Raw genomic sequence first — 6,765 nt, 5'->3', positions numbered from 1 at the left:
GGAATCCAACTAGGTTTGATAAGGGAAGTAGCTCATCTTCAAGAAATGTATTACACCAGACAGCATGTTTCCATGAAGTACAGCAGGAGAGCAACGGAATTCAGACTCCTGTCTTTGTTGAAAAAAGTAGATAAGTCTAACTTTGGACTTTTTTTTTTGAGTCTTTGTTGTTGTTGTTGCTATAGGGCACATGCCCTTACCAGAGAGACAGAGAGACAGAAAGCAAGAAATCCCCCACCCAGGGGGGGGATGGCCACACTGCAACCCCTTCTCCCCCATTCTCATCTTGGGATCTTGGGCACGCATGCACACACGCCCAGTGTGATTTTAAGCCCCCTCGTCCAGGACTCAAACCACGCTTGGCTACATGGGAGTCCAGTGACATAGCCATTAGGCCAACTACTGGTCCCGAGCTTTAGAAATGATCAACAAATAGGAAACCTATGGTAATGACTTAAAAGCGTTCCTGGCTAGATATCCGAGCATGAAGAATTGTGGCAGGTTCAGGAAAGGGAAAAAGCCATCTATTTCTGCCACCTCCAAAATGAAGCCTGTGGCCTGGAGGTTAAAACGGGGGGATCCCATATGTTCAACCACACGGTTGGAATCCTGACTCTGACAGCTTAGGACACACCAAGCACATACGTGTGCATTCCCAGAATTGAGAAAAGAGGAAGAAGAAACTAAACAAAGAGGGAAAGAAGATAGAAAAGAAAAAGAAAGGAGACAGAGAGAGATGGAGGTATCGGGATTATAGGGTGCTTTATCTCATTCATTCTCTCTCTGTCTCTCTCTTTAGCGCCTTCACCAGTGAACAAATTTTCGGAGAGAATTTTGCTATAGGGCATGTGTACTCATCAAAGAGACAGAAAGTGAGAAATCGTCCCCCAGGGGAGATAGTCATGCCACAATCCCTCTGCCTCCATTCCCCTCTTGGGGGAGCGGGGGCAGGACTCTGTGCATGCACGCACGTATGCCCAGCATGACTTTCAAGCCAACGGTCCAGGATACTAAATACGGTCAACCACGTGGGAGTCCAGTACCTTAACCATTATGACACCTGCTGGTCCCCGGCACATTATTTTGAAGAATTAAACTGAATCCATCCTTGGTTCAACCAAGAATTTTAATATATGGCAAGCTTCTGCATCAGTTCATTCAATTGTAATAAACTTTATATGTGATTTTAAAATTACACACTTTTTTTGTGAATTCAACAGGCACGGGATATTCTCATCTCTGCTCTAAATATTACCTTATGAACACGTCGGACACCCAACGGGCTTCAGGATCAAATGCGACCAGGGCACTAACTGCACAAAATAAGGCTTGCCAAATACTCGGACACACATCGTCTCAAAGTAAGGATTGCACAATGCCGAAGTCCAAACATTGATACTTTCTCAATGTCCCTTGAACGGATCAAAAATAGACCTTCAAGGTCTCTAGAAAAATACCAATGATAGATAAAGCCGCACGCTTACTAGAAGGTCCATCCCCTCGTTTCCAGTGAAGGACCGGTAGTAACTTTTGATGAATGGAAGACATTAATGATACGACATACGAACATACTTTCCAAACTTGAAAAAAAAGAAAAAAATGAAAAGAAAACTTTGAAGGTATGAATCACCAGATTCAAGTTTCCATTCCTGGGGCCGGCAAGCAGCGTGGTGGATAGGGGCACTGGATTCCCACATGGCTGACCGTGGTTCAAGTCTCAGACCTAGTGGCTTGCTTTCTCACTTTCCCTCTCTCACTCTCTCTCTCTGTGTCTTTCTGGTCAAATTAAAATAAATAAATAAAAGGAAGGAATACATAAAATTAAATAAATAATTCTTTCCCCAAAAAAAGTTTCCATTACTATGGTCAAAAGCCACATAACAATTCATATTACAACATGCAAATTTCACCAAGGAAACTGAGACTAGGGGCCTGCAGGAGGTGTGTTGGTTAAAGGTGCTGGACTCCCACATACTCAACCGTGGTTCGAGTCTCAGACCTGGTGGCTTCCTCTCCCACTTTCCCTCTCTCTCTGTCTCTCTCTGTCTCTGTATACCTGTCTATCTCTCTCTCTCTCTCTCTCTCACACTCTCTCTGGTAAAGTTGGAAAATATTGACAATAATAAGTCAAGTTGAATAATTCTTTAAAAAAAGAGAAAAGAAATGAAGACCAATATACCTTCTGATTTTGTCTTTACTGGGAGAAGATGTATTTTTGGTAAGTATTATCTGACGTATAAAAAGCAGCCTAGGACTTCACCATTCAATAATCTGACTGTGTCCTGTACAAATGGCACCTTAAATGCCTTTAGGCATCATGCAATCACAATAGTTGGCATTCCAGAAAGATTACCATTCTGTTTCTATCTACTGGTACTCGAATTCTGCTTAGGACACTCATCTGAATTTGAAAGAGCTCTTCCGCTGTATGTCTGTGTGCATATATGTATGGATAGAAACTTTTAAAAATCATACCATGGATGGGTGGGAATAGCAACCGGTCTGAGGTTCCTCTCCTGGCTCTGAGCGGAGGGTCTTTGGGTGCACAGCGATGGAGCAGCAGCCATGGGAGCCGGGGGATGTGGAGCCTGCAGACTCTGGCAGGGACCGGACAGCGCAGAGGCAGGACAGGCAGCAAGAACTGCAAGACCCTGTGGGGCTCAGCTAAGAACACAGACAGAACAGCAACTCTGAGAGTAGAAGTCAATGATCGATGCAAATGAAGAAAGAAACTCCAAAACAAATCGTGCAAGGAAAGCCAATAGAAGCGAAAATGGAAGGCCTAGAAGATGAAATTGAGGAGGTGAAACTCACTCTTGAAAGAAAGAATATTACATTTTTTAAAAAGACTATTACATTAGACAGGATGCAACTTTCAAGTGCGCTTAAAGAAAACCTGGAGAGGCATATCTGCATGCATGCATGTGTGCGTGCATGCGCGCATAGAGCCCCACGTGCGGGGGAGGGGGGGTGTCTCCTTTGGCACGTGGCGCCCTCTGGCGGCAGTGGGACCTCAATGCGACCCCCTGACAGGTGACAGCCATGGAGCCACGGAAAGAGGCATGAACACCCCAGGGCAGGAACACCCCGGGACCCAGTCACACAGCCGCCCAGGGCCTCGAGCCCCAGGGCTCCAAACGATGAGAAGAGGCAGGAGGGCGACGCAGCATCAGTGGCCTATGCCCGGGACACAGAGGCGGACAACGCCAGTGCTGACTGGCTGTGGGAGCTGCCTGTGGAGCCCCGAGTGTGGCCCCTGCAGTTGGACTCAGAAATCGTGTTCGTTTCCATTTCTCCCTGTGCACCCTGTGCACATCTCAACCCACAAGTATGTGATCCAGTACCCAGCAGAGGAAAACAAAGTGTTGCAGTCTGTACCTCTGCTAGCAACATGCCTCCCCCAGGAGAAATGTAAAGAAACAAATCGCTGTCTCTTCAGTAAAGAAAGAGATCCTGAACTTGCAACTATTTGCCAGAAGTCTGGTACATTGAGATAATATGCAGTGGCTGAAGCGGCTAATTTGGAAGAATTTCTGTTAGACTCTCCCGTTTACCCTTCCACAATGATCATCATTGATGCAGCCAGGCTAAGGACATTTTCTATGAGTGTTCCTTGTTCCGACTTCCCAAACAGATCTAGCCAGGAGCTAGGACAAGCCAATCAGCAGCCATCCATATCACAGTTCTGAGCGGCCCCATTCTTCACCGAGGAACTCTGCCCAAGCTTCACCCTCCGGTGAAGATCTAGCCAGGAGCCAGAACAATGATCATCATTGATGCAGCCAGGCTAAGGACATTTTCTATGAGTGTTCCTTGTTCCGACTTCCCAAACAGATCTAGCCAGGAGCTAGGACAAGCCAATCAGCAGCCATCCATATCACAGTTCTGAGCGGCCCCATTCTTCACCGAGGAACTCTGCCCAAGCTTCACCCTCCGGTGAAGATCTAGCCAGGAGCCAGAACTTAAAACATTCCTAGTGACAAAGCTAACAGAGATGCAAGAGAAGAGAGGCAATGAACTCCAGGAAATGCAGGAGGAAAGAGACGATGAGTTCCAGGAGGTGAGGAAGTTCTTCAATCATCTAAAAGAGGAGATACACATCATAAAAAAGAATCCAATGGAATCATTAGAGATGGAGGCTGGGATACAGGAAATACAAATCTCCCTCAAAAATATCAAAAGCAGATTAGATCATGCAGAAGGTCGAATCTCAGATGTAGGAGATAGGACCTCTGACCTAGAAAAATTCACTATAAAGGCTGAGAAAATAACCCCCAGAATGAGAATAACATACACTAATACAAGATACCCATAAATGCCCACACATTCAGATCATCCGTATCCTAGAAGGTGAAGAAACTCATAAGGGCATGGACAGTCTACTCCATGAATATCCTGGAAGAAAACTTTCCAAACCTAGAGAGGCATTCAGATATTCAGACCCAGGAAATACAAAGGACCCCACATAGGATCAACCTGAGAAGATCTTCCCCGAGGCACCTCATAGCCAGGTTGACTAAAACCACAGACAGAGACAAGGCACTCACACTGGCAAGAGAGTAACGTCAAGTTCCTCTCAAAGGATTTCCCACCAGGCTAACATTAGATTTCTCATCGGACACAATGCAAGCAAAGAAAGAATGGGAAAATATATTCCACGTGTTAAGTGAAAACCAATTTCAACCAAGAAGACTATGCCCAGCAAGGTTATGTTCCATGTGGGGAAAAAAAGACAAAAATATTCTCAGATAAACAAAGCCTTAAAGAATTTACCAACGCCATACCGGCCCTCCAAAACATGCTGAAGGGAATGCTAGACTAGGAAAACTGAAGTAGGACACATAGAAATAAGAGGACAAGAAACAGCCAAGAGAATGGCCAGCCAAGTGGTAGGGACAGATCCAGAGCTGAATGTCAAATTCTAGAGTTTCAATGGAAAGAGCAGACCACTGTAACATAACACTGCAAATTCAACAAAAGAATGAGTAAAGACATGAGACTGAACTAGTGAAAGAGAATCATTGGACTTGAGAATAAAACATGACTGATTTTCTTCGATGCTTTGATTTCCACATTTAAGGATTTTTGTCTTAAACTGTTGATAGGTTTATCCACCTACTATTTGAACTGAATCCTAACCATTTTCTTGGCTTTAAGTTTTAAGTAGATTTCTTGTACCAATTTTTTATTTTGATATTTTAAAACTAAAATTTTTTTCTTAAAATTAAAAATACATTGAAAATACCTATAAATGTTTGTTTAATGACTGCAGTAAGCTATAGAACCCCGGCTAGGTGCTACTTTATAGTATATTCCCTTTACTCACTGAGGTTGACGCCTGAAGTCAGACTTGTGTTCACAGATATGTATACATTAGCTGTGCTTACTATGGAAAGTTTTTAAATTAAAATCTCTAGTGAATCGATAAAATGAAAAAAAAAAAAAAAGGCATGGGAAACAACTGTAGATACCAGAGATAGTGTGGGAGGAGAAGGTAGAATTGGTAGAGGATGAGAGGTAGGGAATCAAGGGGAGGGGGGGAAGCAAAATGTATAAGAAACAAGAAATAAAAAATGATTTGTTGATGATAACGTGTATGGTCATATCCTTGGTTGAGTCCATATACAATGTGTTCTGGATGGAAATTCTCATTTTATACACTGTATTGATGTACAGTAAATAAATTTCAAAAAAGCCTGGAGAAAAACTGGATGGAACAAGTGTTACAGTTAAATAAATTAATAAGGAAATCCAGCAGCTTGGGATTAAGAGGAAAAACTGCTAGGGGCTGGCAGGTGGCATGGTGCTTAAGGGTGCTGGACACCCACATGGCTGACCACGGTTCTAGTCTCAAACCTGGTGGCTTGCTTTCTTACTTTCTCTCTTACTCGCTCCCTCTTTGATCAAGTGAAAATCAATCAATCAATCGATAAAGTTAAATCAAATAACTATTTTTTTAAAAAGAGGAAAAACCATTTATTATTAGAACGAAGGAATTGTGGGCCAGCAGGTGGCATAATGGTTACATCGCTGAACTCATACAGTCAACTGTTTGACCCAGCAGCTTAAAACTCATATGGTGCTTGTGTGTGTGCACCCAAAATCCCAAGAGCAGAATGAAGAAGGGATTGTTGCATGGCCATCCACCCAGGGGGTGATTTCTGGCTCTCTCTCTCCAGCGAGAGCAGGTGCACTTTAGCAAAACATCTCTCTCAAAAAGAGAGAGAGAGGGAGAGAGAGAGAGATTACCATTAAAACAGCTTTAGAAAGTAAGCTTTTAGAAATACCAGCTGAAAACAACGAACAGAAAGATGATCTGGACAGGATGGACAATTCAGGCAAGATAAAGACGATACAACAGAACCTACAGATGGAGATAAAAATTTGTTACTTGGTATGTTCCAGAACCTCGTTCTGGGGAGTAAAGCAAAGTGGGTAGAGGACTCAGCCTGACAGGAAGCAGCTTGAGAAGGGTCTGACCACGATGTAAAAGAAATATATCATGGTAGTGTTTCCTTTTGTCTTGATAGGTCTCTGAAACAGCAAACTGCAAGTGAATGTACTTGAAGTGTTTTGGAACTTTCTAGTACTGTGTGTTCTGCAGCTTTACTTACCATTGTGATTTGAAATCTATTGTTTTAAGTATCACAATTAAAGTAAGTGACATACTAAAAAAATAGTAATACCATTGACAGAAGAGTCCTCCTAAAGAGGTCTTATTCAGCAGAAATTAATTTTAACATATTTAAGATGGTTACTGGATCA

General features: G+C 43.1%; 1 pseudogene; it reads left to right on the top strand.

Moving 5' to 3' along the window:
* Positions 1–3,840, top strand: part of LOC102488788 (DTW domain-containing protein 2-like) — a 10,068-nt pseudogene extending 6,228 nt beyond the window's left edge.
* The last annotated feature ends 2,925 nt before the right edge of the window (positions 3,841–6,765 follow it).

Source organism: Tupaia chinensis, unplaced genomic scaffold, assembly GCF_000334495.1.
Source record: "Tupaia chinensis unplaced genomic scaffold, TupChi_1.0 Scaffold143591_1, whole genome shotgun sequence".
Classification (NCBI taxonomy): Eukaryota; Metazoa; Chordata; class Mammalia; order Scandentia; family Tupaiidae; genus Tupaia; species Tupaia belangeri.
Note: the sequence above shows the minus strand (reverse complement) of the source record. Positions and strands in the feature narration are given on the sequence as shown.